This window comes from Rutidosis leptorrhynchoides, chromosome 7 (genome assembly GCF_046630445.1).
Source record: "Rutidosis leptorrhynchoides isolate AG116_Rl617_1_P2 chromosome 7, CSIRO_AGI_Rlap_v1, whole genome shotgun sequence".
NCBI classification, from domain to species: domain Eukaryota; kingdom Viridiplantae; phylum Streptophyta; class Magnoliopsida; order Asterales; family Asteraceae; genus Rutidosis; species Rutidosis leptorrhynchoides.
The window spans coordinates 69,181,561-69,193,816 of record NC_092339.1 but is presented as its reverse complement, the minus strand read 5'-3'; the positions used below and the strand labels follow the sequence as shown (position 1 = coordinate 69,193,816).

At 33.3% G+C, this 12,256-nt stretch overlaps 1 non-coding gene across 1 annotated transcript; it reads left to right on the top strand.

Annotated features, from left to right (window-relative positions):
* Positions 1–11,781: 11,781 nt before the first annotated feature.
* Positions 11,782–11,888, top strand: LOC139860755 (small nucleolar RNA R71). Its single transcript, XR_011763377.1, has one exon. It is a non-coding gene; the product is annotated as a small nucleolar RNA R71 (small nucleolar RNA).
* The last annotated feature ends 368 nt before the right edge of the window (positions 11,889–12,256 follow it).

The following is a 12,256-nucleotide window of genomic DNA, read 5'->3' as shown; positions in this document are numbered from 1 at the left end:
TTGCCAAGGACTGCAAGTGGTTTTGATACTATTTGGGTAATAGTTGATCGTCTCACCAAATCAGCACACTTCCTGCCAATAAGAGAAGATGACAAGATGGAGAAGTTAGCACGACTGTATTTGAAGGAAGTCATCTCCAGACATGGAATACCAATCTCTATTATCTCTGATAGGGATGACAGATTTATTTCAAGATTCTGGCAGACATTACAGCAAGCATTAGGAACTCGTCTAGACATGAGTACTGCCTATCATCCACAAACTGATGGGCAGAGAAAAAGGATGATACAAACGCTTGAAGACATGCTACGAGCATGTGTTATTGATTTCAGAAACAGTTGGGATCGACATCTACCGTTAGCAGAATTTTCCTACAACAACAGCTACTATTCAAGCATTGAGATGGCGCCGTTTGAAGCACTTTATGGTAGAGAGTGCAGATCTCCGATTTGTTGGAGTGAAGTGGGGGATAGACAGATTACGGGTCCGGAGATAATACAAGAAACTACCGAGAAGATCATCCAAATTCAACAACGGTTTAAAACCGCCCAAAGTGTACAAAAGAGCTACGTCGACATTAAAAGAAAAGATATAGAATTTGATATTAGAGAGATGGTCATGCTTATGGTTGCACCTTGGAAAGGCGTTGTTCGATTTGGTAAACGAGGGAAATTAAATCCAAGGTATATAGGACCATTCAATATTATTGATCGTGTCGGACCAGTAGCTTACCGACTTGAATTACCACAACAACTCGCGCCTGTACATAACACTTTCCACGTCTCAAATTTGATGAAATATTTTGCTAAAGAAGATCTCACTATTCCGTTAGATGAAATCCAAATCAACGAAAAACTTCAATTCGTCGAAGAACCCGTCAAAATAATGGATCGTGAGGTTAAAAGACTTAAGCAAAACAAGATACCAATTGTTAAAGTTCGATGGAATGCTCGTAGAGGACCCGAGTTCACCTGGGAATGAGAAGATCAGATGAAGAAGAAATACCCGCACTTATTTCCAGAAGATACTTCAACACCTCCAACTGCTTAAAATTTCGGGACGAAATTTATTTAACGGGTAGGTACTGTAATGACCCGAACTTTTCCATGTTTATATATATTAAATGAAATTTTTATTTACATGATTAAGTGTTTCCAACATGTTAAGGAATCAAACTTGTTAAGACTTGATTAATTAAAATAGGTTTCATATAGACAATTGACCACCCAAGTTGACCGGTGATTCACGAACGTTAAAACTTGTAAAAACTATATGATGACATATATATGATTAACATGATATTATGATAAGTAAGTATCTCATTAGGTATTTTAACAATGAATTATATACATAAAATTGAGTTTATTGAATTAAGAAACTCGAAACGATATATATAACGATTATCGTTATAACAACGTCTTACTAAATACATATGAATCATATTAAGATATTGATACACTATGTTTAATTATGATAAATGATAAGTAAACATGTCATTAAGTGTATTAACAATGAACTACATATGTAAAAACAAGACTACTAACTTAATGATTTCGAAACGAGACATAGATGTAACGATTATCGTTGTAACAACATTTAACTGTATATATATCATACTAAGATATATTAATATATCATAATATCATGATAATGTAATAATTTAACATCTATTTAATATAATAAACAATGGGTTAAAAACATTTAACAAGATCGTTAACCTAAAGGTTTCAAAACAACATTTACATGTAACGACTAACGATGACTTAACGACTCAGTTAAAATGTATATACATGTAGTGTTTTAATATGTATTCATACACTTTTGAAAGACTTCAAGACACTTATCAAAATACTTCTACTTAACAAAAACGCTTACAATTACATCCTCGTTCAGTTTCATCAACAATTCTACTCGTATGCACCCGTATTCGTACTCGTACAATACACAGCTTTTAGATGTATGTACTATTGGTATATACAATCCAATGATCAGTTCTTAGCAGTCCATGTGAGTCACCTAACACATGTGGGAACTATCATTTGGCAACTAGCATGAAATATCTCATAAAATTACAAAAATATTAGTAATCATTCATGGCTTATTTACATGTAAACAAAATTACACATCCTTTATATCTAATCCATATACCAACGACCAAAAACACCTAAAAATACTTGAATTCTTCAATTTTATTCATCTAATTGATCTCTCTCAAGTTCTATCTTCAAGTTCTAAGTGTTCTTCATAAATTCTATAAGTTCTAGTTTCATAAAATCAAGAATACTTCCAAGTTTGCTAGCTTACTTCCAATCTTGTAAAGTGATCATCCAACCTCAAGAAATCTTTCTTATTTATAGTAAGATATCTTTCTAATACAAGGTAATACTCATATTTAAAATTTGATTCAATTTCTATAACTATAACAATCTTATTTCGAGTGGAAATCTTACTTGAACTTGTTTTCGTGTCATGATTCTGCTTCAATAACTTTCAAGCCATCCAAGGATCCTTTGAAGCTAGATCTATTTTTCTCATTTCTAATAGGTTTATCCACAAAACCTGAGGTAGTAATGATGTTCATAACATCATTCGATTCATATATATAAAACTACCTTATTCGAAGGTTTAAACTTGAAATCACTAGAACATAGTTTAGTTAATTCTAAACTTGAATGCAAACAAAAGTTAATCCTTCTAACTTGACTTTTAAAATCAACTAAACATATATTCTATATCTATATGATATGCTAACTTAATGATTTAAAACCTGGAAACACGAAAAACACCGTAAAACCGGACATACGCCGTCGTAGTAATACTGCGGGCTGTTTTGGGTTTGATAATTAAAAACTATGATAAACTTTGATTTAAAAGTTGTTCTTCTGGGAAAATGATTTTTCTTATGAACATGAAACTATATCCAAAAATCATGGTTAAACTCAAAGTGGAAGTATGTTTTTCAAAATGGTCATCAAGACGTCGTTCTTTCGACTGAAATGATTACCTCTTAAAACGAAGAAGTTATGGATAAAACAAGATTGGATATTTTTTGATTGTTATAGCTACGGGAAATATTGTAACAATTCTATACAAATCATATCCTAGCTAACTTATATTGTACTATACATGTATTCTAATATATTATGTAATCTTGGGATGCCATAGACACGTATACAAATGTTTTGACATATCATATCGACCCATGTATATATATTATTTGGAACAACCATAGACACTCTATATGCAGTAATGTTTGAGTTAGCTATACAGGGTTGAGGTTGATTCCAAAAATATATATACTTTGAGTTGTGATCTAGCTGAGACGTGTATACACTGGGTCATGGATTGATTCAAGATAATATATATATATCAATTTATTTCAGTACATCTAACTATGGACAACTAGTTGTAGGTTACTAACGAGGACAGCTGACTTAATAAACTTAAAACATCAAAATATATTAAAAATATTGTAAATATATTTTGAACATACTTTGATATATATATGTATATATTTGTTATAGGTTCGTGAATCAACCAGTGGCCAAGTCTTACTCCCGACGAAGTAAAAATCTGTGAAAGTGAGTTATAGTCCCACTTTTAAATCTAATATTTTTGGGATGAGAATACATGAAGGTTTGTAAATGTTTTACAAAATAGACACAAGTACTTGAAATTACATTCTATGTTGGATTATGAATACCGAATATCACCCTTTTAGCTTGGTAGCCTAAGAATTAGGGAACTGACACCCTAATTGACGCGAATCCTAAAGGTAGATCTACGGGCACTAACTTCCCCCATACTGGAAAATGGTATGCTTTAGTACTTCGAGTTATTAATACAGATGGATTTCTGTTTTGGGGATATTCTATATGCATTTTGTTAATGTCGGTTACCAGGTGTTCAACATATGATTGATTTTTATACAGATTGTATGTTATTGAAAGATGAAATCTTGTGGTCTATTATTACGATTTGATATATATAGGTTAAACCTATAACTCACCAACATTTTTGTTGACGTTTAAAGCATGTTTATTCTCAGGTGATTATTAAGAGCTTCCGCTGTTGCATGCTAATTTATGGACAAGAGTTGGAGTCAGCATGCTTATATTATAATATTTAAAAACTGCATTGAAGATTTAAATTGATGTGTAATATTATTGTAAACCATTATGTAATAATCGTGTGAAAACGCTATATTTTAGATTATCATTATTTGATAATCGTCGTAATATTTTTAAACCTTTATTGATAAAATAAAGGTTATTGTTTTTTTAAAAATCGAATGCAGTCTTTGAAAAACGTCTCATATAGAGGTCAAAACCTCGCAACGAAATCAATTAATATGGAACGTTTATAATCGATATGAACGGGACATTTCAGTAATCCGCCAAAACTTGGCCTTTTATAGCATTGCGCGGAAGGTAAGAGATTTCGTAGGCACCCAACTCCACTGCCCACAATGCAAGCCTACCAGTAATTTCTGGTTTTGTTAAAGGTTGCTTGACTGGTATGTTAGTTAGCACATGTATCGGGTGTCCTTGAAAATATCTTCTCAACCTTCGATATGTTAATATAAGCGCGTACACAAATTTTTCAATGGGCGTATAGTTTATTTCGCTTCCCGCGACAGCTTTGCTGACAAAATACACTGGCTTTTGTATTTTGTCCCTTTTCACAACTAGAACTGAACCAAAAGCTTCATTTGCCACCGATATATAAAGGTAAAGAATTTCGCCTTTAATTGGTGCTGTTAGCGTAGGCAAAGTTCTCAACAACTTCTTCATTTCTTGAAACGCAGTTTCAGCTTCACTTGTCCATACGAAACTCTTTTGTTTTAAACAACCTTTCAAGGTCTTGAAAAATGGTAATTGCCTTTCAGCGGCCTTGGACAAAAAACGCGTTAACGCGGCTAATTTACCCGTCAAACTTTGCACTTCTTTAACCATTTTAGGCGCAGTCATATTCTCAATGGCCGCGATCTTTTTTGGTTAGCTTGAATACCCTGCTCAGTAACGAGATAGCCCAAGAATTTTCCTTCAGTTTCGCCGAGACTACATTTTGACGGATTAAGTTTCATATTTATTCTGCGCAATGTATCAAATGTTTCCCGCATATCATCTAAAATACGCGCTTGCGTTGCGCTTTTAATTACTAAATCATCTACATAAGCATCGAGATTACACCCAATTTGGTTTTCAAACACAGTATCAATTAACCTTTGATATGTTGCACTCGCGTTGATTAATCTAAAAGGCATCATCATATAAGAAAATATGCCCTTGCCTGTATGGAAAGCTATTTTATCTGCATCTTCCCTAGCCATTGGGATCTGATGATATCTCCTTGCCGCATCTAAAAAACATTTATATGGGAAGGTATGCAATGAATCCACTTTCAAATCAATTTCTGGAAGTGGATAATTGTCTTTAGGACATGCTTTATTAGGTCTTTAAAAGCAATGCACATTCTCCAATGAATCCACTTGATGTGATGCGAGGTGTATACGAAATACTATTATTGTTTACTACGAAATACGGCGAAATATAATACAAGTTTTATTTATTTATATAGATGAGATATACCTAAACATTGCTACAACACTATAGGCAGTGTACCTAATCATAAAGTAGTGTAGTTTTTAGTAAGTACGGTTCGTTCCACAGGGAGCTAGTGATTACGTACTATATTTTTAACAACTGTACTTATATAAAAAATATATAATTATATATAGTAATATTATTATAAAATGGGGTTTTACCGTTTAATGACCGTTTTGTCGATTTTATATTTTAAGCGTAAAGATAAATGACGATAATATAAATGACAGAATTTAAATTGCGATAAAGTAAATTGCAGTAATTAAAATGATAGTAAATAAAGGTACGATGAAATATGAAATAAAAATATTATGCTTATTTAAACTTCCGTAATCATGATGTTTGACGTTTTGATTAATTGTTACCCGGGTTAATTGTCCTTTGTCCTGGATTATTTGATACCTATTTGGTTTTTGTCCATAATAGTCCATCGGTCATAATTATAAAATGCTCGTCAAATTAACCTTATTCCCGAAGTCAAATATTCCAACTAATTAGGGATTCGAACTGTAACAAGGTTTTAATACTTTGTTTAATGATTACACCAGGTTATCGACTGCGTGTAATCCAAGGTTTTATAACTTTGTTAACAATTACACCAATTATCCTTATATGTAATCCACCCCTGTTTTAATGAGATATGAATATTAATTTACCCACTTGATCAGAATGAATAATCAATTACCCAACCCGAATAATTAATTAAATGATCGTAAAAGATGTCGTATAAACGTCACTAAATAGAACATACAAAATCATTTTAATAATTATTAGATTAACTAATTTGAAGATAGGTTCGACAGATTCTAATGAGTTGTCATTTGATTAGACAATACCCCCTATCTATTAATAGTCATAGTCCAATGTCCACAAGTGTCGGTCTTTTGTCCAAACCTTAATTATGGTACAAAATCTAATAACCCAATCTTAATTTTTAGTCCAACATCACGATTACTTTGGCTTAAATAAGTATAATAATAACTTAGTTACGAGACATTAATTTAAAAAGGAAGAACATAACTTACAGTGATTATTTATCGCGTAGCGTTACCCGGACAGAGTTCCGACTTAAAACCCGTAAAACATTTCTTACAATAACCCAATTATTATTAAACTTAAATTAAAATTAAAATTATAAATATATATATTTATATTACAGATGAAGAGAAGAGAAAAAGATGTGATAAATTCGTCCGAAAAATGCTGAATTTATAGAATGTGGCCTGCTACAGTAACTCATGCGGTCGCATGAGATTTGTGCCTTCTTGACATGCGATCGCATGGCCGTCATTTCCTGGTCACATACTTTTTGGCTCCTAGCTTGTCGACATATTTATTTAATATATATAATATATATATATAATTTTATATAATTATATATATATATATATATTATATTATATTAATGTGCATAGTTGATTTGTAATTTTAGCTCCGTTGCGTCGCGCGTTGAGAGTTGACTCTGGTCCCGTTTCTGGATTTTCGAACGTCCTTGCGTACTATTTAATATCTTGTACTTTGCGTTTCGCGGCTCGTACTCTTGTAATTTTGAGACGTTTCTTATCAATAATTTGAAGCACTTGGATTGTACTTTGTACTTTTGAGCTTTTTGGTCGTTTGCGTCTTCAAATCGTCGTTTTCTTCTTTTGTGTTCGCACTTATTTATTTAAACGATTATTACATAAAAATAGAACAATAGTAACTAAAAGCTTTACATATTGGAAGGATATTGTGCCTAAATATATGTTCATTTGGAGCACTATCAAATATCCCCACACTTGAACGTTGTTTGTCCTCAAGCAATACAGAACTTGAAATAAAATCACACTTCACTCGAATCACTTTTTTTATTCTCACACTTTATACATCAGTGATTTTGATACGGCGGTATAAACAATGATAGTAACGATGTGGTTTACAGTCTCACAAGACTTATAAAATTTAGATCCTTAAGGAAATTGGATCTTTATGAAAACATTTGATCTTTTGAAAATTCATTCTAGCTTTTACCCTAGATAAGTTTTTCGGAATAACCCTTCACCGGTGTTTGCAAATTGTTTTTGTGGGTTTTGTGGGTTTCAGATTTGAAAATTTTAGCTCAAAACTTATGGTTTTGTGTCACCCAATTGCTAATCCTTGTATTAGGAAAGCACACATCCAGTTTGCTTGCTCCGTATATTACCTTTCGGTAAACTACCGTCCGGTTGTAAAGGAAAGCATTGAACAAGCAACTTTTAAGGCAATGTCCAATGACATGCAGATAATTATGGTCAAAAACGTGTCGGATGCAGTTACTATCCTTTGTAGGAGCAATAGTAAAGATCACCCTATAATTTTTTGATCTGGCACAAGGTCCTGTCTTCGACCATGCTATGCAACCACCGTTCTTACGGTTGACACCCGATTTGGTTCAGGTGACCTTATGAATTCCAGGTGAATTCTTAGGATTTTACGTTCAATGGTAATGAACGCATTGAAAATAGGTTTTCGGAAAACAAATCGGTTTTAATTTGATCAAAATATTTTCTCGTTCAAGCTCGAGTTTAGATATCATCGAATTCCATGAGTTTGTAATTCTCAATCTTTAAAGTCAACCTCAAGGATTGAGTAATATCAGGCATAAAAGCTGATTTTTAATCTTTCAAGGAGATTATCCTTTCTGGGGATCTGATTCATTAGTCTTATCAAGCTAATTTGCACGGCGCCCTCCCCATTTTACGAGACAGATCCTCTCATGGTTAGGATAAGTCTGACCACTTGGCGACCCTGTTTGATGCTGAGGTCCGTGGATTTTCTGCTGATTCTAGAGATGACTTTTCTAGATTTTTCGTCAACCTACAGCTGGTCTAGATGACAACTTCCTGACCTAAATCAAGAAGCGCGTGTCTTTTTCGAAAGACTTTACTTCCTTTTAATGATGGAATTGATTCATCGTGTAGATTCATCTTTCTTTTAAATATATTACAGTAAATCGGGTAAAACTGATTAAAATCGTCCAAAACAAAAGTACCTGCAATAATATGTTCCAAATATGTGATATGTGTTTTAAAGAAATTGGTAAATTCTTTCCACACTTAGCTTTTATTTATTTTTTTTCTTTGCCTTTTTATTCTCCTCTATTCCATTTTAAATGAATTCTAACATTTTGGGTTGTTTCTCCATTTATGTTCTCTCCGAGGTAACAATAATTTCGGCATTAACACCTAGTTTTATCGTTCATAAATATGTATAAACATGATTTTGAATTCATTTAGTTGAAAATTTTTCAAATTTTCACAAAATTTGGCAATTAAACTAAGTGTAAACCCGAGAGAATTGATAACCCTTTCCCACACTTGAGATCATGCAATGCCCTCATTTGCATGAAATCAGACTATAATTATAAATTCATGAGGGTGATTAGTGTAGAAAAGTGATTAAAAATACCCAGTTTGTAATTACTAAGGTCGTCGAATGATAGATGGTGCGCCTCATCGTTCATTCCTTTTGTTGTAATTTCACATATGTTTTGCGTCTTATCGTCAAAATTAGTAGCTTTTGCTGAACTTTAATGTCATTCTTTGAAAATGAGCTGTTTTACCCTGTTTTGTACATAAGATAAACTACAAACATATATATATATATATATATATATATATATATATATATATATATATATATATATATATATATATATATATATATATATATATATATAAACAGTTATTTATTAAAACAATTTAAATGACTAATTTTTTAAAATTTTGTTTCCTTTTACTTTAGGTAGTTTCGGTATGTTTACCTAGTCCGTCCCTCGACAAAATTTAAAATTTGTCGTTTTTAAAGCGATTGTTTTAAAAGCAAAAATTTTTGAGTTTTTTTAATTTTTTTGGTATACTTTAGATCAATAAAATTAAAAATAATGATAACAAAATTTTTTTCCGCCCCGCCCTCGGGTAAAGCAATTTCGGTTCCATGACCTAGTCTTTAACTTACGATGAATTTTAGAAATCATTTTTTAAACTTAATGAAATAAAGTAAATTTTGTTTTTAAATCACACAAAAATTAAATTTAAAAATGCAAATTAATTTCATACAAAACCTACAAAACAAAAATTCAGAATGGGGGGAGAAAACTAGTTCTTTAGTGTCTGCTAGTGGAAAAGACCAATCGGATTCCATTCTCGGAACTACACGAGAACAGAACAACTAACTCTAGACAATGTTTTCTTTTTGGAACATTTGAATCTCCCCACACTTAGGTAGCTGTGGTGTCGAAATTGTGATTAACTTCATCGTCAATTTCTTTTGGACCATAATCAACTTGCATATCTGTGACTTTTGCTTTAAGCCATTGGTCAGATTCCTGTATAATATCTACAAATTCAACTAGTTTTGCCTTTTCTTTAGGCGATAGATTGGATACTAACCGGTTACATAACTTAAAGTTCCCCTTGGTTCTAGTATCACGAATCCGTTTAATAAGTTTCTTCAATGAACTGTTAATAACGGAGTCATTTAATTTCGTATCAATAACGGGGTTCTTTGTTATCAGGTCATCATTAGGTGTTGCTTCATCTTCCCCACACTTAGGCGTTTTATTATTGTTAAGCACTACCGTTGGAGTTGGTAAATCAATATAGTTTTTACCAATCGTTTTTGTTGGTTCAACGATTTTGGTTGGTGGAGATTTAGACTTTCGACTCACAAAGGTGATCGATTTTTCACCATCACTAAGTGTCATTCTACCCTTTCTTACATCAAATAACGCCTCGGTGGACGCTAAGAATGGTCGACCTAAAATTAGAGGAATGTTTGAGTCCTCTTCTATGTCAATGACAATAAATTCGACTAGAAAGGTTAAATTACCCACTTGAACCGGTAGGTTATCAGCGATTCCAACTGGGTGCCTAATTGTTTGATCAAAGAGTCGAACACTCATCTCTGTTAGACTTAACTCACCTACTCCTAATCTCTTATATAATGAAAGAGGCATAACACTCACACTCGCACCTAAATCTGCTAGTGCATCATACATGACACAATCACTAAGTAGACACGGAACAATAAATTCACCCGAATCACCCAACCTGGGTGGAGGTTTTGGTGGAACTGTCTTCACCGGGTTTATTTTTACAGTTTTTGTTTCTTGCACTTTCTTATTCTTCTTCTTTTTTCCAGAGGTATCACAAACTTTATTACCTATTACTTGCTCATACTCAACTCCTTTTCTTGGAAACGGGATGGGTGGTTTGTATGGTGCCACCACTGGTTTTACATACTTGGTTGGTGGTGGTGGTGTTGTAACTTCTTCATTGTTACTTACATCGAAAACCTTCCCATCTTCTGATGCTGGTTTTTCAGAATTCGTTGACACCATATTAACATTCTCATTCTGAGGATTTACTTCAGTATTACTCGGTAGCTTTCCTTGTTCCCTCTCACTCATCATGCTAGCAAGAGTACCTACGTGTTTTTCTAGATTCAAAATGAAAGCTTGTTGAGTTCTTAATGACTAATCAAACCTCTCATTTGTTTGGGTTTGAGATGTAATAAATTGTGTTTGAGATTTTATTAGCTTTGCCATCATTTCTTCCAGATTTGGCTTTTTCTCTTCGGTTTGTTGTGGTGGTTTATACAAGTTAGGTTTTTGTTGATTGAAAGTGTTGTTTTGAGTTGGTTGGTTATTCGGACCTTGTTGGTTGTACGAGTTATTGTTGTGTCCATTTGGATTGTAAAGAATATTTTGATTTCGATTGAAGTTTGGCCTTGGCGGTTGATAATTATTTTGATAATTATTTCCCTGCCTTTGGTTCATATAGGAAACATTCTCACGTTGTTCCATCGTTTGTTCATTGTGACAATCTTTCGTTAAGTGTGTTCCACCGCATTGCTCACAACTGATTCGTATTGCGTGAATATCTTTAGTCATCTTTTCCATTCGTCTCTCGAAAGCGTCTATTTTTGCGGAAAGGAATCAAAGTCATGGCTAGAATCGGCTCTAGCCGCTTTAGATGAATGAAAGATATCTTTTTCTTGGTGCCACTCATGAGAGTGGGAGGCTGTGTTATCAATAATTTTGTAAGCTTCAGTTGCGGTTTTCTTCATAATGGAACCACCAGCTGTTATGTCGATGTCTTTTCGTGTAGCAATGTCGCATCCTTGGTAGAATATTTGTACTATTTGATAATTGTCTAAACCATGTTGAGGACATCCTCTCAACAATTTTCCGAATCTTGTCCACGCCTCATATAGAGTTTCATTTGGCTTTTGTGTGAACGTAACAATTTCTCCTTGAAGTCTCACGGCTTTAGATGCCAGAAAGAATTGTTTAAGAAAATTTTCAACTTAGACATCCCATGTATCAATCGCCCCTTCAGGTAACGATTCTAACCAATCTTTAGCTTCTCCCTTTAAAGTCCAGGGAAATAACATGAGATAGATCTGTTCATCCTCAACTTCTCTGATTTTGAATAGAGTGCAGATCCTATTAAAGGTTCGAAGATGTTCATTTAGATCTTCTTTTGGCGTACCACTATATTGGCATTAATTAGTTACCATGTGTACGATTTGTCCTTTGATTTCATAATCTGGCGCATTAATGTCTGGCTAAATAATGGCGTGTCCTTGGCCCGTGCGTGTGGCTCTCATTCGATCTTCCATACTTAGAG